At 44.7% G+C, this 24,622-nt stretch overlaps 1 protein-coding gene and 1 non-coding gene across 3 annotated transcripts in view; one reads left to right on the top strand and one right to left on the bottom strand.

Moving 5' to 3' along the window:
* camsap2a (calmodulin regulated spectrin-associated protein family, member 2a) overlaps window positions 1-24,622 on the top strand; it is a 233,623-nt gene that overhangs the window by 62,517 nt on the left and 146,484 nt on the right. The window lies entirely within an intron of this gene.
* On the bottom strand, window positions 22,735-22,897 carry LOC119965509. Its single transcript, XR_005460533.1, has one exon. It is a non-coding gene; the product is annotated as a U1 spliceosomal RNA (small nuclear RNA).

Below are 24,622 nucleotides of genomic sequence, written 5' to 3'. Positions count from 1 at the left end.
CACACATCTTTGGACTGTGGGAGGAAACCGGAGCACCCGGAGGAAACCCACGCAAACACGGGGAGAATGTACAGACTCCGCACAGACAGTGACCCAGCCGGGAATCGAATCTGGGACACTGGAGCTGTGAAGCAACTGTGCTAACCACTATGCTACCGTGCTGCCCCTATCTAGGTACCAATTAAATAGCACATGCAACAAAATAAGATACAAATTTCTGATAAAGTTAATAAAATATATAAAAGAAGCAACATAAATTAAGCAATTAATTAAAGCACATTTAAGGATGGTAGGACAGGTGATGAGTCACAGCTGCGGCAGGTGGGAGCTCTTGGATAACATTGTGATCCAGTACAAATATGTCCAAGCTGCTCGAGGAACTTCAAAGAGGTCGTTGAGCTGGAGGCTGAACTGCAGACACACACATCAGGGAGGGGGAAAATTACCACGATGATTTGTACCAGGAGGCATTCATACCACTGAGGATAGGGTCTTTTGATTTGATTAGTGGTCGGGGACAGGATTGTGTGACTGCGAGTGAAGCAGGTAAGGGGACCATGAGGGCAGGAGTGTCAGCCTCTGTAATTGCCCAACAGGTTTGAGGTTCTCTCATCTTGTTTGGATGACAGTCTGAGCTGGAAGATGGATGAGCAAACTGACCATGGCACCATGGAACATGAAGCCATTCAAGTGGGGGGAGCAAAAAGGAATGTGGTTATAGTAGGGAACAGTAAAGGTAAGGTAGAGTCGCCATAGACCGAGATGACCATAGACTGCTTTGCCCTTTGAGGGGGAGGGCTGACTGCTGGTGATTTAACCTCAGGATCACCACACCTCAGGTGAGGAGCAAGGTCGAGAAGGCAGAGCCTTCATGAATAACCTCAGCCGGTACAGGAATTGAACCCACACTCCTTGCCCTGCTCTGCCTCACAAACTAGCTGTCTAGCCAAGTGAGCTAAACCAAGGGACAGTAAGTTGGGGACAGTATACCGAGGGGATGACACTATCCTCTGCAGCAACGAGCGTGAGTCAAGATGACTGTATCGCCTGCCTTTGGGACACCTGTGCAAGAGAAACTTGCAGTGGGAGGGGATCCAGTTATTATGATCTATGTGGGTACAAATTAAATAGGTAGAACTAGGAAAGAGGTTCTGCATAGAGAATATGAAGAACTAGGCGCTAAATTAAAAAACAGAAACTCAAAGGTTATAATTTCTCGATTATAACCGGCACTACATGTAAATTGGCATGGGATATGTAAAATTAGTGGCTCAAAGAACTGGGGTGGAAGAAGTGGGTTCCAGTTTGTGGGGCACTGGCACCAGTACTAGGGAAGGTGGGGGCTGCACTGTTGGAATGGTCCACAACTGTACTGTGCTGGGAAAAGTGTTCTCGCAAACCACACAACTAGGGAAGTAGAGACGGCTTTAAATTAAACAGTGGGGACAATGGATCAAAAGGGAAAATAGAAATATGGGAAAAAAGGGTCAGTGAGTGGCAGGAAGGGATAGAGAGGAAAAAAACCTAAGAATTCTAAGAATTCACCAACAATCAAGACTAGAAATGATGAAGATAGCAAAAAGACAAAATTAAGCTTCTGTATCTGAATGCGTGTTGCATTCATAACAAAATAAACAAATTGATAGCACTCATTGAAAGTAAATAATTATGATCTCATAGCCATTACAGAGAAGTGGCTGCAGGATGACATGGAATGGGTCCTGAAACTTGAGGGGCATGTGATATTCAAGAAGAATAGGAAGTTAGGTAAAGGTGGAGGAGTAGCACTGTAAAGGATGGCATTGGTGCAATAGTTAGAGATGACCTTGGTTTAGAAGATCAGGTTGTGGAATTGGTTTGGGTGGAGATGAGGAATAGTCGGGAATTTAGTCATTAATGGGAATGGTCTACAGGCCCCCGAACAGCAACCACAATGTAGGACAAAGAAGACAAGAAGAAATATTGGGTGCGTGTGATGAAGGGTCAGCAATAATCATGGGTGACTTGAATCTGATTCAAGTGGAAGAATCAGATTGGCAGTAGTAGCTGGAAGAGGAGTTCACAGAATGCTTTTAAGAGAGTTTCAGAGAGCAGCACATTCTGGAACCAACTAGAGCAGTTTTATGAAATTTGGTATTATGTAATGTGACCGGATTAAGCAATGACCTCAGAGTACAGGCACCCCTAGGTAGCAGTGACTACAATATGATCATTGAATTTTACAGCCAGTTTGCAAGAGAGAAGAGTGGGTCTAATATTTTAAACTGAAGTAAAGGCAACATTGTGGGCATGAAAGCTGAGCCAGCTGAAGTGAACTGGGGCACTAGGCTAAGGGATAAATTGGCGTGAAGCAGTGGCAGACATTTTAGGGGATGTTTCAAAATACTCTGAATAAGAATGTTCTCACTACAAAGAAAAATTCTAAAGGGAGGACCCACCATCTATGGTTAACTAAAAAAAGTTGGGGACAGCATCAAACAGTGGCAGGTTAGTTATAATAATAATCTTTATTATTGTCACAAGTAGGCTTACATTAACACTGCAATGAAGTTACTGTGAAAATCCCCTAGTTGACTCACTCCAGCGCGCCTATTCAGGTACACAGAGGGAGAATTCAGAATGTCCAATTCACCTAACAAGCACGTCTTTTGGGACTTGTGGGAGGAAACTGGAGCAACCGGAGGAAACCCACGCAGATACGGGGAAAACATGCAAACTCTGCACAGACAGTGACCCCAAACGAGAATCGAACCTAGAATCCTGGCGCTGTGAAGCAACCATGCTAACCACTGTGATAGAATATAAAGAACGGCAGTGAATGACAAAAGATCAATCAGGAGAAAGAAATTAGAGGAGCTAGCTAGAAATGTAAAATGGTTGCAAAGGTTTCTATAGGCATTTACAAAGAAAAAGAGTAAGTAAAGTGAGTGTTGGCCCTCTTGAGAGTGAGAGTGGGGTGTTAGTAGTAGATAATAAGGAAATGGCAGATGAAATGAAGAAATAGTTTGCTCCTGTTTTCACTAGAGTATATAGGAAACATTTCAATAATTGCTGTAAATCAGAAATTGAAAAGGAGGGAGGAACTTGGTGAAACTGCAATCACTAGGGAAGCAGTACTGAGCAAACTGATGGAGCTGCAGCTGATTAGTCTCTGTGTCCTGGTGGACTTTACCCTAGTGTCTTAAAAGAGGTGGTTAATAAGGTAGCAGGTGTATTGGTGTTAATTTTCCCAAATTCCCTAGATTCTGGAAAGGTCCTGCTGGGGTCTGTGCTGGGGCCTCAACGTCTTACAATTTACATTAATGACTTAGATGAGGGGAGCGAGGGCTGTTAGCTAACCTTTCAGATAACACAAAGATGGGGAGGAAAGTACGTTGCGAAGAGGACATAAGAAGGTAGCAGACAGATATAGATAGGTTGAGGGAGTAGCCAAAAATCTGGCAGACGGAGTATAATGTGGGGTAATATGAAGTTGTTCACGGCAGAAAAAATAAAAAGCAGAGTATGACTTAAATGGAACACAACTGCAGAATTCCAAGCTGCAAAGGGGTCTAGATGTCCTAGTGCATGAATCATAAAATGTACACACGCAGGTACAGCACATAATCAACAAGGCTAATGTAATGCTGTCCTTTATTATGAGAGGAATTGAACATAAAAGTAAATATGTTATGCTTCAGTTGTACAGGGCATTGGTTTAAAAAAAAAAAATTTTATTCAAATTTTCACATTTTCACAAAAAAAACAATAACAGAAAATTCAATGAACAAAAAAAAAACAGACCCCCCCCCCCCCCCCCCCCACCGTAAATACAGAAGAGAAACAATAAATTAACGCCCGTCATTGGCAAAAAACAGATATCTCCCTCCCTGGGGTTGCTGCTGCTGCTGACCTTTTGTTTTTACCGTTCTGCCAGGAGATCTAGGAATGGTTGCCATCTCCTGAAAAAACCCTGCACTGACCCCCTTAGGGCAAATTTCACCCTCTCTAATTTAATAAACCCCGCCATATCGTTGACCCAGGCCTCCACGCTTGGGGGCCTCGCATCCTTCCACTGAAGAAGAATCCTCCGCCGGGCTACTAGAGACGCAAAGGCCAGAACACCGGCCTCTTTCGCCTCCTGCACTCCCGGCTCCACTGCAACCCCAAATATTGCGAGTCCCCAGCCTGGATTGACCCTGGATCCTACCACCCTCGATACCGTCCTTGCTACACCCTTCCAAAATTCCCCCAGCGCTGGGCATACCCAGAACATGTGGACATGGTTTGCTGGGCTCCCTGAGCACCTAATACACCTGTCCTCAGTCCCAAAAAACCGGCTCATTCTTGTCCTGGTCATATGAGCCCTATGCAGTACCTTAAACTGTATGAGGCTAAGCCTCGCACACGAAGAGGAGGAGTTCACCCTTTCTAGGGCATCCGCCCACGTCCCCTCCTCAATCTCCTCACCCAGCCACTCCTCCCATTTATCTTTCAGCTCCTCCACCGAGGCCTCGTCTACCTCCTGCATCACCTGGTACACTTCCGAGATCCTCCCCTCTCAACCCATACCCCCGAGAGCACCCTGTCCTGGACCCCACGCGGCGGCAGCAGGGGGAACCCCGCCACCTGCCGCCTGACCAACGCCCTTACTTGCATGTACCTAAAGGTGTTCTGTTAACCCGCCTGAAAAAGGCCTTTGGGTTAAGGATGGTACAGGGCATTGGTGAGACCATATCCAGAATATTGTGTGCAGTTTTGGACTTCTTAATTAAGGAAGGGTGCAAATGATTGGAGATGGTTCAGAGGAGCTTTACAAGATTGATATCTGGAATAAGCAAGTTGTTTTATGAGGAAAGGTTGGGCTTGTTTCCACTTGAGTTTAGAAGCATGAGGGGTGACTTGATTGAAGCATATAATTTTGTGAATCGTCTAGACGAGATGTACGTGGGAAGGATGTTTCTTGTGGGTGAGATCCAAACCAGGGGGCACTGTTTACAGCCCTTATTGGACAGAGATGAGAATCTTTTTCTCTGAGGGTTGTGCGACTTTGCAACTGTCTCTCAGAAGGTGGTGGAAGAGGGGTCACTGAATATATTTAAGGCGGAAGCAAATTGATTCCATTGTGTTACAAGAATTTAATGTCATCAGGAGTAGATGGGAATGTAGAACTTGAAACACAAAAAGATCAGTCATTATCTTATTGAATGGCGGTACAGGCTCAAGGGGCCAAATGGCTTACTTTTCCTATTTCGTATGTTCATTTCTGGCTTGGGGGGCAACTTGCAGGAGGTAGTGTTCCCATGCATCCTCTGCCCTTGTCTTAGGTGATAGAGGTCACAGGTTTGGAAAGTGTTGTCGAAGAACCCATTGGTGAGTTGCAGTATTATACATCTTGTAGATGGTACGCACTACAGCCACTGTGTGCTGTTGGTGGAGGAAGTGAATGTTTAAGGGCATAGATAGGATGTTGATCACTTGGATGCCTTGTTCTGGATGGTGTGCAGCCATAGGGTAGGTGAATTGGCCACGCTAAATTGCGTCTTAATTGGAAAACAATAGATAGACTTTGGGGAGTCAGGAGGTGAGTTTTTTTACTACAGAATTTCCAGTCTCTGACCTACTCTTGTAACTACGGTATTTATATTGCTGATCCAAGTTAATGTTGAGTGTCAAGAGGAGATGGTTAGATTCTCTTTTTAAAAATTGAAGGCATTTCCATATAAACAAACAAAAACAGAAGAACAGTTTAACAACATTGTACACAACCAACACCCAGCCCTGCCCCCTGCTCCCATAATACCACCCCTTCTAACATTCCACCTTCCCCATTTTACCCCGCTGTCCCCTCAAGCCTCCTTAAAGAAATCAATAAACGGCTTCTACCCCTGAGTGACATGACCTTCTCCATCCTCAGGAATTCCGCCAGGTTGCTCACCCACACCCCCGCTTTTGGTGGCTCCGAGTCCTGCTGCCCAAGCAAATTCCATCTCTGGGCTATCAGGGAGGCAAAGGCCAAAATATCGGCCTTTCTCACCCCCTGGACTCGTGGGTCTTCCGACTCCCTGAATATCACTACCTCTGAACTTGGGACCACCTTCACCCCCAGCACCTTGGACATTATGTCCTTGAACCCCTGCCAGAACCCTTCAGCCTTGGGCATGCCCAGAACATGTAGACATGATTCCCCCCCCCCCCCCCCCCCCCCCAAACACACACACACACCCACGCACACACACCAACCACACCTATCCTCTACCCCCTCAAAGAACCTACTCATTCTTGCTACCGTCATATGCGCCTCATGTATTACCTTGAACTGGATGGTGCTTAACCTCGCACACGATGAGGATGCATTCGTCCTCCACAGGCCTCTGTCCATGTTTCAACCCCTACCTCCCCTCCCAGCTCCCACTTGCGTTTTGTGTCCCCCCACCAGGGCCCCCTCCCAGTTCATTAACTCCATGTAGACATCAGACAACTTACCCTCTCCAATCTCATCCCTTGAAAGCACCTTGTGTGGAAGGCACCTCTCCTTATGAAATCCCAGATCTGCAGGTACGTAAAACCATTCTCCCTGGGTAGCTCATACCCAACCTCGCAAATTTACCCCCTTAGAACAGATCCCCTCAGCCCTCGATCTCTGCTTTCTACCACCCCCGAAATTTCATATCCAACCCCCCTGGTGCAAACCTGTGGTTGTCGCAGATCAGCGCTGACACCGATTCACTCTCCAGTCCCAGATGCTACCTCCACTGCCCACACCCTCAGGGCCGACACCACCACTGGGCTCACGGAGTACCTGGCCGGCCCCGCCAGTGCCAGTGGCAGCACGTCCCACCTCTTGAAATCCCCTTTCACCTACTCCACCAGTCAGATCAGGTTCAACTTTGTGTAGCTGCGCCCAACCCCGAGTCACCAGGATACCCAAATATCAAAAGCTTGCCCCCACCACCCTGAACAGCAGTTCCCCAAACCACCTCTCCTGCCCTCTAATCACAATCATGAAGACCTCGCTCTTTCCCATATTCAATTTGTAACCTGAGAACCAGCCAAATTCCCCTAAAATGATGTCCCTGGTACTGCCCAACAGGTTTGAAATGTATAGCAATATGTCGATGCAGCACAAAATATCCCGAACTCACTCAATTTGTCCGCACACTTGAAACCGGCTCCTTGTACAACAACCGGACACAGTTGACAAACTCCTTTCTGAACCTAAACTGTCTCAATGCCTCCTGCATATACTCCCGCTTGCCCGGTCAAACAAATTCTCTGCGTCCATCGCCACCATTACCTGCAGCCTCTTCATGTTCGCCGTCAACGCCTCCCCTTCACAAAACCTGTTTGATCCTCGCTTATCACCCCTGGGACGCAATCCGAGATTTGCGAAGCCAATAGTTCAATAACCATATAAATTCCCCGTCCTCCGAATCAACCAGTGAGAGTTCAGGTGCAGTATCTTTCCCAACATCCGTCTCATGAATTCAACATGAACATCATTGGGCAGCACGGTAGCACAGTGGTTAGCACAGTTACTTCACCGCTCCAGGGTCCCAGGTTTGATTCCCAGCCTGGGTCACTGTCTGCGGAGTCTGCACATTCTCCCCGTGTCTGCGAGGATTTCCTCCGGGTGGTCCAGTTTCCTCCCACAGTCCAAAGATGTGCAGGTTAGGTGGATTGGCCATCCTAAATTGCCCCAAAAAGGCAGGGGGTGGGGTTACAGGGATAGGGTGGAGGTGTGGGCTTGGGTAGGGGGCTCTTTCCAAGGGCCTTTCCAAGGTGCAGACTTGATAGGCCGAATGGCCTCGGCTGGTTTAGCTCAGTGGGCTAGACAGCTGGTTTGTGATGCAAAACAAGGCCAGCAGCGCGGCTTCAATTCCCGTACCAGCTTACCCGAACAGGCGCCGGAATGTGGCGACTAGGGGCTTTTCACAGTAACTTCGTACTTGTTACAATAAAAGGTTGTTATTATTATTAATAATTCTATGATTCTATAACACCTTCGCCAACAACTTGGTGTTCACATTCAGTAACGATATTGAGCAGTACAACCCACAATGCTATGGAGCTTTATCTTTTTTTAATATCAGGGAGATGGAAGCCTGCAACATTGTAGGGGGGAGGGAGTACCCCCTCTCACTTGCTTCATTGTGCGCCCTCACCAGCAGTGGTCCCAGGTCCACACACAACCTTTTATAAAAATCCACTGGGAACCCATCTGGCTCTAGAGCCTTCTCTACTTGCATGGCCCCCATACATATTCATAACCCAACAAAATTGGGGCCCCCAATCCCTAACCAGCTCCTCATCCACTGTGGGAAACGCCAATCTGTCCAAAAATCACCGTATGTCCCCCCCCCCCTCCTCCTCCTCCTCCATACTCCTACACTGCCCCTTTGTCCCTCGGTAACTGCCCCACCGCCTTCCCCGTGGACACTAGCCCAAATTCCACCTGGAGCCTCTACCACTCTTTCAACAGCCCTGCCTCCGTGGCATCCGAATACCTCCTGTCTACCCTCAAAATCTCGTCTACCTGCCTTGCCATCTCTGCCCGCTCTACCTTCACTCTGTAAGCCTGAATTGAGATGAGCTCTCCCCTGACCACCGCCCTGAGTGCCTCCCACAGCTTGGCAGGCGTGACCTCCCACGTGTTATTTAGCTCTGCGTATCCACGAATGGCAGCCCTCACCCGCTTGCACACACCCTCATCCGCCAACCACCCCAAATCCACCCCTAATAATCAACCGGTGCGAGTCCAAGTCCAGGATTATCCCTAGCACCCGCCTCATAAAATCTACATCATCCTAATTTGGGGCATAAACGTTTACCAGATCCACCGGCATGCCCTCCAACTTTCCACTAACCATCACAAACCTGCCCCCCCACCCCCCTGAATTGGCCACAATGTTCCCCACCTCGAGCACCACCCGCATATTCTCCAACACCGCCACTCCCCCTTCCGCTTCATATCTAGTCCCGAATGGAGCACCTGCCCCTGCCCCACCCACCCTTTCCTCAACCTCAAACTCCTCCAAAGTTCAATGTCCCTCATAAACACCCATCGCCTCCTCTGGCATGCAAAAATAGTACTCTCGCTTCTGGAAAGTCACGCACTGGCGGGCTGGGTACAATACTCCAAACTTCATTCCACTTTTTAAAGAGGGTTCCTGTAACCCGGTTGAACCTGGCCCTCCTCTTTGCCAGTTCTGCTCCCACGTCTTGATACACTAGCAGCTCGATCCCTTCCCAGGTGCATTTCCTGGTCTGCCTCGCCCACCTCAGAATCATCTCAGAATCTGCAACCGCACCACCATCGCCCTTCAATGGCCTGCTCGCCTGCAGCCTCCTCATGAGTGCCCTGTGTGCCCGGTCTACCTTCAAGGGCCGGTCAAAGGCCTCCTCCCTCATCAGTTTCTCCAGCATTTTAGCAACGTACACGCCGGGCTCTGCACCTTCGATGTCTTCGGGCATCCCCGTGATTCTGAGGTTTTAACCTCTGGAGCGATTCTCCAGATCATTCACCTTCTCCTTCAGCCTCTTTTAGGTCTTCCACATCACCCCCACCTCAGCCACCAACGAGGCCAGCTGCTCCTCATGCTCCCCAACCATCTCCTCCACTTTCTAGATCACCCAACCCTGGGACTCCAGCCTCTGCTCCACTCTTTCGATCCCTGACTTAATCGGCTCCACCACCTTGACCAAGTCTCCCAGGGCCCTCTTTGCTCTGCTGGCAGAACTTTTCATTGAGGAACTCTATTTTGTTTTTTTATTTGTCTTTCAAACTGTTCTGCACGTCCTCCATTAAGTGCTCCATATGATGTCTTTGCATAACCTTTGTAGTGTTATCTGCTCTATATATTTCCAGAAATGTGACTTCTATGAGCTAGTCCTTATTTTAGTCCTTATTTTACAATGTAAAGTAGTAAGATTTATAAACAGTGGTGTGCTTCCCATCATTTCACAGGATTTGTGCCTTATTATTGTAAAATGGGTTGCTGTGATGGAATTGAACAGAGTCCCCACTGTATGATGTACCATAATAGACAGCCGTCTCCCTCAATGATAGATAAATATATTTACATTCACACTGGCACTGAGCTGGGTGCAGTTAGTTGAGATGGCTAAGATTTTCTTTTGTCAACAGTGCATCCCCAATATAAATTGAGTGCATAATATGCACTACAGAAATGATTTAATCTAATGCGTTGGTGAAAATTGAATAGGATCCTCTTCAAGAGCGGCACGGTGGTGCATTGGTTAGCAATGCTGCCTGCGGCGCTGAGGACCCGGGCTCGATCCCAGCGCCGGGTCACTGTCCAGGTGGAGCTTGCACATTCTCCCCGTGCCTGCGTGCGTGTCATCCCACAACCCAAAGATGAGCAGGCTAGGTGGATTGGTCACGCTAAATTGTCCATTAATTGGAAAAAAAATAATTGGGTACTCTAAATTTATTTTTTAAAATATTGAGTGAGAATGGACAACAACCTTGCTTGGTGACATTCCATGATGCAGTGTAGGCAGATGTGATGTGGGTGTATAAATTACCCTCCAAGCTACCTGTTTTGGATTCTGAAGAGGTTCATACCTGTTGGGAATGGAGCCGTCATAACTTTCACACATTATTTATACCACAAATTATGTCTGTCGGATTGTTGAGTCTGCCCGTAATTTAGCTGTCAGCAAGTTGAAACAGTTGCATTGTCTGGAATGTTGAATGTGCACTTTTTGATCACTTCTTCTCATTTATAATTTTGCTCGACCAATTTTTAAAAGTCTTACACCTCTATGAAAAACCTTGGAATAATTATCTGTGTAAAAGGCAGTACATAGACATAAATCTTGCTTCAATTAATTCAATCATGTGTATAATTGATTAATGCTATGTAACCGACCCCTTCCTCCGCCCTCCAAAACTACTAATGTAGGAAGGAAAGTACCGTGCCAAAATAAAGAATTCCCATATGCCTCAGCTTGGAGGAGGCTCATTTGCTAATTTTGTAAAATCAGAGTGGTAAAACAAGAAAGACATTTGAGGATTCATGTAACAAGACACATGCTGTTGAAACTTTTTGTCTTGGACTTGTTAGGATAGAATTGAAAGAATTCCACATTTTAAGGGGACCATAATTTATATTGCTTGAGAAAAGGGGTGCAGATTGGTTGGCAGGTGGACTCTGATTAGCCAGAGTTTGCCTTGCAGATCAAAACAGGGTGAAATGCGGTGGGTCTACTTGTCACAATATAGGAACAATGTGGATTTGCTTCACACCAATGTTAAATTGCAGTGCGAGTCCAGGGACTCGCAGAGAACGTGACTTCTCTTTGAGAGGTCTTACTTGGTTCAATATAGATTGAGGTCTTACTTGATTCAGCATAGATTGAGGATGGACTGTACACCACTTTTACACTGCAGCTTTAGTTTTGATACTAAGCTCCAGTGCTGCTGTTACATCTGGGGTCCTCCAAAAATCTATCCTCGGCCCTCTCCTCTTTCTTATCTGTATGCTGCCACTTGGTGACTTCATCCAAAGACACAACATTGACATCTACATGCATGCTGATGCTACCCAACTCTATCTCACCATTTCCTCTTGCAATCCCTCCACTGCCTCCACGTTATCAGACTACTTGTCCAATCTCCAGCTCTGGGTGAGCTGAAGCTTCATCTGGTAATGCATTGTGGAGACTGAAGCCATTGTCTGTGCTCTCCACCACAAGGCCTGTTCCGTAGTTACTGATTCCATCTCTTCCCCATGGCTGCTGTCTCGGGATGAATCAGATTGTTTGCAAACTTGCCATCCTATTTAACACTGAGCTGAACTCCCTATCTTGTATCCACTCCGTCACAAAGATCATCTACTCCCATATCATATAATCACATTTCTGTCCCACTTCAGCCCAGCTTCCCCTTAAAACCCCACCATGCTTTAGCTACCTTGAGATTCAGCTAATTCATAACTTAGCCGCCCTGTCCTAACTCGCATCAAGATCTTCTCCCCACTCGTTACCCCAATGCTCCCCCCGTCCCATTCCATGACTTCCTCTTGACACAGGTATGAAAATGAAGTCGCCCACAGATTAATGTGAAGTTCAGATGCAGCCTGGATTGATGGAATAAATGTCCATTGGAAATTCCATTGAGCAGTCTGTCTCCAATTTAATAGTGAATTGAAGTCTTACTGGCCGATATGGGAAATGAAATTGTCACAATCTAGATTCAAACATTTGGTGTAAAATGTCGGTTTCATCCAGCTTTGACAAGCCTCACTTGAAGTAGTTTAAATGTTCAAAATTATTTTATGTCTGACATCAGCTCCAATGTAGTAATTGATCTCCTAACATGATTCTGAAATACGGTAGATATGGATCAGCACTATTTTAGTGATAAATCTTTGTGTTTCTTTAATTATTTTCCTTTTTTAGCTACTTTTTTTTTTGCTTGGAGGTGCAGGGAAAGGGAAGAAGGTGCGTGCATGTATGCTCCAGCTGCAGTGATTCTTAGAAATCAGGTCTTGGCAGCAGAACTGCGGGAGAAGCTTAGGTCTAATACTACAATAATACCAATAAGGGCAGCACGGTAGCACAGTGGTTAGCACTATTTCATCACGGCGCCAGGATCCCAGGTTCGATTCCCGGCTTGGGTCACTGTGCGGAGTTTGCACTTCTCCCTGTGTCTGCGTGGGTTTCCTCCGGCTGCTCCGGTTTCCCGTACCGGCCTCCCCGAACAGACGCCGGAATGTGGCGACTAGGGGCTTTTCACCGTAACTTCATTGAAGCCTTCTTGTGACAATAAGTGATTATTATAATATTATTATTATTTCCTCCCGCGAGAATCGAAAGACATGCTGTTAGGTGAATTGGACATTCTGAATTCTCCCTCTGTGTACCCGAACAGGCGCCGGAGTGTGGCGACTAAGACAATAATAAAGATTATTATTATTATGAGTTTAACACCAATATGCTATTTCAGAATGGAGTTTAGTGCTTGGTGGTCCATTGGATACTCCATGACACTTGATAAATGTAACCTAATTCTGTTTAAAAGTATTGAGATCACAGATGCTCCATGTCCTCTCAATATTCAAAATATAATTGCTCTATGTAATTATATAGACAAGATACTGCTAGCTTTGAGTAAATACTGTCGTATCCAATTGAAGTTCGGTAGCTAAAGTACACTTCACAAAAATTGTGATGGAGAGGCCCCTCCCAATCTAAGGAATATTGGTTAGAATTAATTGTGATTCAGATATGCATGTTCCTGGCTAGAGTTGATTCTACTTAAGTTATTTATGGAGCAGAATAGCTATATTGTGCAATATGGTTCACAGACATCACCGTTGGGATTTAGGCACTGAAATTGATAAATATCGAGGTTTTCCTGTCCCCCTCCAAATGTTTCTGCCTGCTCTGATTAGCTTGGAAATCCCGAGCTACAGTAATCGGAAACAGAGGTGACGAGTGAAATTTGGTCCTCTGACAAATGCAGCAGTTCCAAATAATGCTCATTGCTCCAGTTGCGGCACGAGCACTCTTCAGCAACCTGATGCTATGAATAGATTTAACACATTCAAACACATATATATGGGGAATAACGATTGAAAATGGTGGTTCATCGGAATTGTATGTGGTTGGGGATATAATTGATTCAGTGTTGTGCTCATCAGTTACTATCGCCGGTATCTTTGTTCTATTTCCTTTGAGACCACCAATCCCTATGACGTCCTTTGAAGGATTTAAATGTATTAGTGGTACATTGTTGTACTGTTCCTGAAAAGTATTTTTCATTTCTGACCAAGTCAGTAAGAAGACATTTCTGTGGCTTTTCATCATCTTAGCATACCCAAAGTGCCTTGCAACCCAAGAGCTAATTTCAAAGATAGCCAATATTTTATAGGCTGGTACAGGAGCCACCTCGCACACCGCAAGGCCTTCACAACCATTTCCTGAGGTAAGATACCAGCTCATCTGTTTGAATTATGTCAATTGTATGTAGAAGCTCACAGCGAGGGACTCTTATTGTGTAACGTGCCTCTGAGTAGACTCCTCTTATTTTCCTGAATTGTTTTGGTCAACAACTTCGGATCACTTCACTTAGATGGGCATATTGAGAATTTGAACTCAAGTGCTATTAAAAACCAAGGGGCAAAATTTCCCATTGCCGAGTGAATGCACCAAATTCCTGCAATTGAATTGATGCAAAGACTGCCTGGGAGAGACCCCCATGCCTGTGAACAATTGTGTGTGAAGTTTCACCACAGGAATTCTGTACAGGTGCGTTTGATTAATATTGAATACTGAGATGATACCATGGCAGCTCTTGCATCCTTATGATACACGGAAGCCAGCTTAAGTGCTAATTACTCTTTTAAAGCCATGCCACCCTGCCTTTAAAGACTGAAACCTTTTGTTGAGCAAATGTATCAAGGGACAGGGATCTCAGACAGGAAAATGGAGTTGAAGTATGGATCTGTTATTTTCTCAAGCGGTTCAACAGCCTACTCCTCTTCTATGTGAGAGTTGAATTGTAGAGCACCTTGTCGGAGTCTGAGAGCTTGGTCATATTCCGCCATTGATTTGAATTTTAGCATTGGGGAGGGGCCAGGTTGATGAGTTTATTCTGAAATCTGCCGAATTATCTCACCCATGGGAGCAATTCGCTATATACGACATTTCAGGAAAAGTCTGCTACTTTCAAGTGGTGTATGTCTGGCTGGAGCTCGACTCCACACTGAGAAATTATTTTTTCCCCCCAGGAATAGTTTTTTTGGAAAAGCCAGGGAATCTTTGCATATTACTGTTTAATTATTGTAGGCTTGTCTGTAATATAATGAGGTGAGTATGTTCGGAATCTCAGCAATGGTCTTCCCAATGCCCATCCTTGTTGTATAAATAAATAGACTTGTTTATGTAGGATCGCTGCCAATATTTACTGCTGAATTACTGTCTCTGTGAAATTTCACATGGAACTTCTGTCAGGAAACCTAATGGGTAGGAGCTATAAACTGGAAGCGACAGCTGCACACACAGCTCCTGAAACTCGCAATTGAGGGCATTGCCAGATTATACAGGAAACTTAATTGTTCTTCAGCTATTGTTGGACTTTGTCGACTGCCTTTCCTGGACGTGCATAAAGATGTTAGTGTTTTTCTCTTGTTTAGCTTTGGTTTCAATGACATGTAAAATTTCCAACTAAAAACTGAATGTGGATGGTGGTGAACGGACCATTATTTCAGGGAAGAATAAGATATAACTATGATTAGGCATGAGTTGGCTATGATGGACTGGGAAACATTACTGAAAGGAAAGACTGTGGACAGGCAATGGCAGGCATTCAAGGAATGAATAGGTGAACTCCAAAAGTTGTTTACTCCTATTTGGCGCACGAAAGAAAGGGAACCGTGGTCAAAACCATGGCTTACAAGGGAAATTAGAGTTCGTATTAGATTCAAAGAAGGAGCATACAAATTAGGAATAAAAATTGATAGACCTGAGGATTGTGAACAGTTTAAAATTCAGCAAAGGCAGACCAAAAGCTTGATTAAGAAGGGGGCAATATAATATGAAAGTAAACTGACTGTAAAAGTTTCTATAGATATGTAAAAAGAAAAACATTGATTTAAAAATACATGTAGACCCTTACAGTTAGAAACGGGGAATTCATAAGGGGGAACAAAGAAATGGCTGAGGAACTAAATCTGTACTCTGTTTCTGTCTTCACAAAGGAAGACCTTAATAATGTACCAGAAGTTCTGAGAAGCACAAGTCTTAGTGAGGAGCTGAAGGATATTAGTATTAACCAAGAAATAGTTTTTGGGAAATTAATAGGATTGAAGGCGGATAAATATCCAGGGCCAGATAATCTTTATCTCAGAGTACTTGAGGAAGTAGCCCTAGAAATAGTAGATCTATTGGTGGTTATTTTCCAAAATTCTTTGGACTCTCGAATCGTTCTTACAGATTGGAGGGTACCTAATGTAAGCCCGCTATTCAAAAAGGGAGGTGGAGAAAAAATGGGGAACTATGGACCAGTGAAAATCAAGCTTGACAAATCAACTGGTATTCTTTGAAGGTGTAACTAGTAGAATTGACCAGGGAAACCTAGTGGATGTGGTTTATTTAGACATTCAGAAGGTTTTCGACAAGGTCTTAGATAGCAGATTACTATGTAAGGTTAAAGCACTTGGGATTGCGGCTAGTGGCTTGTGATGGATAGAAAGCTGGTTAGCAGGCAGCAAGCAAAAAGTTGGAATAAATGGGCCTTTTTCTGATTGGCAAGCAGTGACTAGTGGCTACCCAGGAATCTGTGCGAGGACCCCAACTGTTCACATTATACATTTATGATTTGGATGAGGAAGCTAAATGTATCATCTCCAAATTTGCAGATGATACAAAGTTGGGTGAGAGGGTGAACTTTGAGGAGGATGCAGAGATGCTTCAGCGGGATTTGGACAGGCTGAGTGAGTGAACATATTTATGTTCATATATGTATAAGTAATAAATGTAAGTGTAAGATTATCCACTTTGGTTGCAAAAATAGGAAGGCAGGTTATTATTTGAATGGGTGTAAATTTTGAGAGGTGGATACTCAACGAGACCTTGGTGTCCTCGTGCAACAGTCGCTGAAAGTAAGCGCACAGGTACAATAGGCAGTAAAGAAGGCAAATGGTGAGTTGGCCTTCATAGCATGAAGATTTGAGTACAGGATAGGAACGTTTTACTACAATTGGATAGGGCATTGGTGACCTCATCTGAGGAAGGATGTTCTTGCTATGGAGATAGCAGAGCGTAGGTTTACCAGCCGATTCCTGGGACGGCGGGACTAAGTCGGTTAGAATTATATTCATTGGAGTTTAGAAGAGTGAGAGGGGATCTCACAGAAACTTAGAAAATTCTAACAGGGTTAGATAGGATAGATTCAGAAAGAATGCTCCTGATGGTGGGGGAGTCCAGAACTAAGGGTCATTTTTTGAGAATATGGGGTAAATCTTTTGGAACTGAGGTGAGGAGAAATTCACCCAAAGAGTAGTGAATCTGTGGAATTCACTACCACAGAAGGTATTTTAGGAGAAAACATTATTTCAAGAAGGAATTAGATATAGCTCTTGGGGCTAAAGGGATATGGGGGGGGGGGAGGTGGGATCAGGGTATTGAATTTGATGATCAGTCACAATCATAATGAATGGCAGAGCAGGCCTGAAGGGCCGAATGGCCTCCTGCTTCTATTTTTTTTGTATGTTTCTATGTTTATTTAATTTCTATGTTTCCCAGAGTTAGTATTAGGACTACTGCTTCCATTGATCGACATCAATAACCTAGGCTTAGGAGTACAATTTCAGAATTTGCAAATTACACAAAACTTGTCAACTGTGTGGATAGAGAAACTTCGAAAAGACGCTGACAGACTAGTAGAATGGGTAGACACGTGGCAAATTCAGTTGGAGCAGTGTGAAGTAATGCACATGGTGGGAGACCCAAAAATCGGTTTCACATCAGTATGAAATTACAGCAGGAGCTTCTGATGTTGCCCACCATGGCGGATTGGGAATCCTGCTGGAGGCAGCGTGAAACCGATTTGCAACACTAATGGGATGCAGACCAAGGCCGGACTGGAAACCTCCCACAGCTGATTATCCACAATGCCAGTGGAAAAACTCGCCGGTCCAGAAACTGGACCAACGTGGCATGCAAATGTTGGTACTTAGCTGAAGAAGCCTGGAGCTGCCTCCGGAGCTTTGGAAGGAGACTGCCAGCAACCCTGGAACGTCGCAGCAATGGGTGAGGAGAGCATCAGTCCGGCGGATCTTTCAGCTCCAATGTCTTAAAACATAGAAAATAGAAGCAGTAATAGGCCAGTCGGCCCTTCAAGCCTGCTCCACCATTCATTATGATCATGGCTGATCATCCAACTCCGTAACCTTTTCCACTTTTTCTGTCGATATTCTTTGATCCCTTTAGTAAGTGCTGCATCTAATTTTTTCAAAACATAATATGTTTTGACCTCAACTGATTTCTGATGTTGAGATTTTCGCAGGCTGACCACTATCTGGGTGAAGATATTTCTCCTCATCTCAGTCCAAAAGGTTTGCTCCGTATCATCAGACTGTGACCCCTGGTTCTGGGCAACCCCGCCATTCGAAACATCCTTCCTCCATCTACCCTGTCTGATCCTGTTAGAATTTTATAGGTTCCTTTGAGATCCCCCCTCATTCTTCTAAACTCCAGCGAAAATAATCCTAACCGACTTAATTCCTCATTATACGTCAGTCCCGCCAACCCAGGAATCAATCAGGTTACCCTTCTCTGTATTCCCTCCATATCAGGAACATCCTTTCTCACATAAAGAGACCAAAACTGTGCACACTATTCCAGGTGTGATCTTACCAAGGCAGCAAGATATCCCTACTCCTGAACTCAAATCCTGTTGCAATGGAGGACCACATTCTATTTGCCTTCCTCACTGCCTGATGCACCTGCATGCTTACTTTCAGCGACTGATGTACAAGGATACCCAGGTCTCATTTCATATTCCCCTCTCCCAATCTCTAGCCATTCAAATAATCTGTTTTCCCGTTTTCGCTGCAGAAGTGGATAATCTCATATTTATCCACATTACACTGCATCTGACATGTATTTGCCCAATCACTCAACTTGTCTAAATCACACTGAAATGTCTCTGCATCCTCCTCACAACCTGGGCTCCCGCCTTCATCTTCAAATTTGAAAATTTACATTTTGTTCACTCGTCTAAATCATTAATATATATTGTGTCCCAGCACTGATTTGTGCAGTACCCCACTAATCGCTGCCTGCCAATAGGAAAAAGACCCATCTATCCCTGCTCTTTGTTTTGTGTTTGCCAATCAGTTTGTAAAATCCAATTGCATGCACTACCTCCAATCCCATGCCACTTCAATTTTGCACTCTAACCTTTTATGTGGGTCCCGCAAGGAGATACGTTTCCTTACTTCAGTAGGTCCATCTTCTTTCTTCAGGGAGTCCATTTTCTTTCTTTGACTGTTTGTCAGTATATCTTTTCAATATAGTTCCCGGCATGAAGGCAGGACACACACCAGCCTGCCCCGTCACAGAATATGATGCAAAACCCCTGGGTGCATCATTTTGCCAAAGAGGGAAGGTGTGACATGGCCTCTGCAGCGGGAAACACTCCACATCCCCACCCCTGCCACAGGACTTGGTCCGGGTGGGGGAATTGTGGCCAAAAGAGTTTTAAAGTAAGGAAATGCCAATGAACCTTTATAAAACACTTTTGGCCTCAAATGGAATATTGTACTCGATTCTGAGCACTATTACGAAGGATGTTTAAGGCTTCAGAGCGGGTGAAGAATGATTTACAGCAATGTATTTGGGTATGAGGCTCTTTAGTTATGTTGATGAACTGAGAAGCTCGAGTTGTTTCACTTCGAAAGGAGGTTTGATGAGAGGTGTTCAAAATCATAAGGCAGCATACATGGAGAAAACTGTTCACATTAGCTTCAGAGTTGAGAAGCCCAGAGGGCACTGATTTAAAATGATTGGCAAAAGAGCTGAAGGTGACATGAGAAGAAACTTGTTTGTGGTTGTAGTCTGGAATGTACTGCCTGAAAAATGATCAAATAGATTTAATCGTAGTTTTCAAAAGGGAATTGGCTAAACATCTGAAGGGAAAACAATTTGCATGGCGACAGGGAGAGGGCAGGGGAGTGTGTCTCGCTAAGTTGGTCATGCAAAAATCTGTTCTGGACACAACATGCTGTAACCATTCTATGGGCAGAGTTTTACCACTAGTTTTTGATCCCCTATGTCAGGAACAAATGCATACAGTCCCAAAACCAGACTTTTGGCAGTGGGATGGATTTGGTGATTTTAATGGGGGCAAAATCTTAATTAGCTACCACCCTGTCTGCTGTCCAATTAAGGAAGGCGAGTAGGCTCCTGAACACCTCTGAAGTCCCAGTGGCATCACTGCAAGAGGTGGGCCCTGCTGAGGCAGATAAGTAAAAGTAATAAATATAAGAACATAATATGCATTGAATTCACTATGACAATGGGCACTATGACAATCACTCCCTCAATGTCAGCAAAACTAAGGAGCTGGTCATCGACTTCAGGAAGCAAAGTGTCGTTCACATCCTTGTCTGTATCAATGGTGCTGAGGTGGAGATGGTGGACAGCTTCAAATTCCTTGGTGTAAACATCAACAGCAATCTGTCCTGGTCCACCCTTGCTGGCGCTACGACCAAGAAATCACAACAGCGCTTAAACTTCCTCAGGAAATTAAGGAAATTCGGCATGTCCACAACGGTTCTTACCAATTTCTATAGATGTACCATAGAAAGCATTCTATCTGGCTGCATCACAACTTGGTGTGACAACTGCTCGACCTAAGACTGTATGAAACTACAGAGAGTCGTGAACACAGCCTAGTCCATCACGCGAGCCCCCCTCCCATCCATTGACTCTGTCTACACCTCCTGCTCCCCATATAATACGGGCAGCCTTGCTGCTTTGGGAAAGTGGGCTGCATAATCAAAGACCCTTCCACCTGGGTTATTCTCTCTTCCAACCACTTCCATTGGGCAGAAGATATAAAAGTTGGAGAACACGCACCAATAGATTCAACAACAGATTCTTCCCCGCTGTTACCAGACTCCTAAATGGCCCTCTTATGGGCTGAACTGATATTTCTGCACAACTTCTCTACAGTTGTAACACTATATACCGTATACGTCACTCGCTGTCTATGTTTATGTATTTTCATTATATATCCTCATGTATTTATCATGTTCTATGTTTTCATGTAAATCTAAAAAGACCCATTAATCAGAGAAAAAAAACAGTAATAGGAGAGCATTGGTACCCTGAAGTTACCAAGTTACCAACCAACTTGTGATTTGTTTTTTTGCCAGGGAGCCTCTGACTCTGATGGCTCCTGGGTTGCCAGAAGGAGAGTAGCTGCATGAAGCTGGTGGCCTCCCCACATTGCTGCAGTGAGGGGAGGGCCTGCAACTGCCAATATTCAGTTTAGCCACTTAATGGCCCTTAATAGGTGCTTTAACGGTACAAATTATTATGGCTTCTGGAATGGGCTGCCAACCCATACTCCGGCCATCTTCTGCCTACCACAAGAAAACTTTCCGGTGCTGGGACTGCTCACTGCTATTTACTGGTCCCACCTCCTCTCTCCCCTCCACAATAACCGCCCCCCAAAACAACCCACTCAACCCCTGGCCTCTATTCCTACCACCCAGGTGCCTTTAAAGTTCAGACCTATGATTCTCCCAGACCTCCCTACTTAAGAGTAGCCGTCACTTGGATCTTCTCGCCCCCTGTGGCAAAACACCTTGCCTCTACTTCGCTCTAGGTGCGGCCTAAGTTGGTAACTTATCATGTGAGGAATTGCATTTGTGAATCTGGATCCTACTCCTGCTTTGCACAATGAATTGATGCATTAATATTCTGTATGACTGCTGCTGGCAGCTACTGTTCCTGTTTTGTTATTTTGGCAGTTCAATTAAAAACTATTTTATGATGTATAACACAGATTTAAAAAAAAACACAGAATCAGATATTTCCTTTAAGTTCCATATAGAATCACAGAATGATACAGCACAGAAGAAGACTAATGTGGCTTGCTGGAGCTATGCTAGCTCTTTGAAAGAGCTATCCCCCCTTTTCCCATAGTCCAGTAATATTTTCCCCTTCAAGTATTGATTCAGTTCTCGTTTGTGAGTTACATTTGAATCTGCTTCCACCACCCTTTCACACAGTGAATTCCTGATCAAATAAATCACTCTGTACAAAAACTCTCATCTTCCATCTGACTCTTCTGCTAAACTGTGTACTTTGGTACCTTCCCCATCGCAGCGTCTTCTCCTTACTTTTTGGGAAACATTGGCTCACTTACTAGCTGAAGAAAGATTTCACAACACATGAAACAGTTAAACTTTCAGTAAAATTGTGGGCCATTTCTTTTCCTGTTGTCTGTTGAATGTAACGCCTGAATTGGAATGGAGAGTTAGCAAGCCTGAAGTTGGGAAGTATGATCAATTGAAAGGCAACATTCTGGGCCGATGGCTGAGATATTGACAGGGTGGCCAATATCCCAGGATTGCCCTGTAATCCCAGGAAGTAAAGTTACATTTCCAGGACAGTGGTGCAAGCAACACCAACGATAATAATCACAGGAGCATTAAAAGGTGTTTCTTTCATTTCTCTTTAAACATTTGTTTATTATTTGGGGAAATATTGCACTGTTTTTTAAAAAAAAAGACTCTTTGATGTACAGTCAAGAATTATCCAATCTGATCACGCTGTTCATGATCCCCTTGTCCTGGGAAGATGATACCTTGTGGGAATGGATTTGTGAGGGGACCAATGGCAGGAGGTTGGGAGCCGGACTGTTGGAGGAGGAGCAGGTGGAGAGTGGGGAATAACATTAAAGGTGTGAAAAGTGACCCCCTTCAGGGGTACACAATACTGAGCTGATTTAACTCCTGTTAATTTTTAGTGTTCAGAATGCAGTTATACTTCTGTTGTTGAATTGAAGAAAATGATAGGTCTGGCTCGGTTACGTAAGTATAGAATTTTCTCTCCAAATTCTGGCCTTCAGGGAGAAAAGGCAGTCGGCACCTCATCATCAGAAGGAGGCAAAATAACAAAAGAAAAAGCAGAATCACAGAAGGTGGCCTGGCCAACATCCATCTTGGATATTCTTCTCATTGAGGGCATTAATATTCTAGCAAAACTACATTCAAATAGAATCTAAATCCATTCTTGCTTCTCACAAATTTTTCAGTCAAGTATCTTGCATTTGGGGGCATTGCATGCGTCGGCACATCCGGAGTGCAGTAGGATAGCCTCGTCCTGGGAAATCAACCTTCTTGATCATTGTCTCTCCCTGCCAGGTAGTTACATGCAAGTGTGAATGACCTGCAATTATTAGAACCGTAGAATTTTTACAGTGCAGAAGGAGGCCATTTGGCCCATCGAGTCTGTACCGAGCCTCGAGCACCATACCGAGGCCCACTCTCCCACCCTATCCCCATAACCCCACCTCACCTGCACATCTTTGGACACAAAGGGGCAATTGATCATGGCCAATCCACCTCACCTGCACATCTTTGGTTACCAAGAAGCAATTAATCGTGGCCAATCCACTTAGCCTGTATATCTTTGGACTGTAGGAGCAAACCGGAACACCCAGAGGAAACCCACGTATGACAGACAGTCACCCAAGGATGGAATTGAACCTGGGTCCTTGACTTTGTGCGGCAACAGTGCTGGCTGCCGTTCTACCATTTTCTTGTGAGAATTATTATCATAGAGTCATACAGCACAGAAAAGGCCCTTCGGCCCATCCCGTCTGCGCCAGTCGAAAACAACCACCGAACCATTCTAATCCCATTTTCAAGCACTTGGACCATAGCCGTGGGTCTGCAAGTGCACATTTAAATATTTCTTAAATATTATGAGGGTCTCTGGCTCCACCACCCTTTCAGGCAGCGAATTCCAAACTCCGATCAGTAAAAAAGGTTTTCCTCCGATCCCATCGAAACCTGCCCCTTACCTTAAATCTATGCCCCCTGGTCATTGGCCCCTCCACCAAGTGGAAACATTTGTTCCTGTCTACTCTTATCTATGCTCCTTATAATTTTATACACTTTAATCTTTTTCCCCCCTCAGTTTCCTCTGCTCCAAGGAAAACAATCTAACTCTATCCAATTGGTCTTCATAACTAATACTCTCCAGCCAGGCAACATCCTGGTAAATCTCCTCTGCACCCTCCCCAGTGCTATCACATCCTTCCTATAATGTGGATTCCAGAACTGCATACAATACTCTAGCTGTGGCCTTACCAACATTTTATACAGTTCCAGCATAACCTCCCTGCTCTTAAACTCTATGTCTCAGCTAATAAAAGCAAGTATACCAAACCACTGTATCCACCTACTCTGCTGCCTTAAGGGACCAGTGTACATGCACACTAAGATCCCTTCTATTGTTTATCATGTATTCCCTTACATTGTTTGTCCTGCCCAAGTGCATCACCTCACATTTATTTGGATTGAATTATATTTATCACTGATCAGCCCATCCTGAAATTGAAGGCGATCCTCCTCACTATTTACCACCCCGCCAAATTTTGCAAACTTACTGATCAACTGTCCTACATTCATATCTAAATCATTTATGTCAACCACAAACAGCAAGGGTCCCAACACTGATCTCCGTGGGACCCCACTGGATACAGTCTTCCAGTCAGTAAAACACCCCTCGACCATCACCCTCTGCTTCCTGCCACTCAGCCAATTTTGGATCCAATTTGCCAAATTCCCTTGGATCCCATGGGCTCTTTGCTATCAGTCTCCCATGTGGGATCTTATCAAAAGCCTTGCTGAAGTCCAAGTAAACTCGTATGCCTAGTCACCTTTCGAAAAACTCAATCAAGTTGGTCAGACATGACTTCCCCATAACTAAATAATGCTGACTGTAGTTGATTAATCCCTGCCTCTCCAAGTGCAGATTAACTCTGACTCTCAGAATTGCTTTCAATAGTTTTCCCACCACTGAGGTATGACTAACTAGCCTGAAGTTGCCTAGGTTATCCCTTCCTCCCTTCTTGAATAGTGGTACCACG

This window comes from Scyliorhinus canicula, chromosome 4 (genome assembly GCF_902713615.1).
Source record: "Scyliorhinus canicula chromosome 4, sScyCan1.1, whole genome shotgun sequence".
Classification (NCBI taxonomy): Eukaryota; Metazoa; Chordata; class Chondrichthyes; order Carcharhiniformes; family Scyliorhinidae; genus Scyliorhinus; species Scyliorhinus canicula.
The sequence above is the reverse complement of the archived record's forward strand: the minus strand, read 5'-3'. Positions and strand labels throughout refer to the sequence as shown.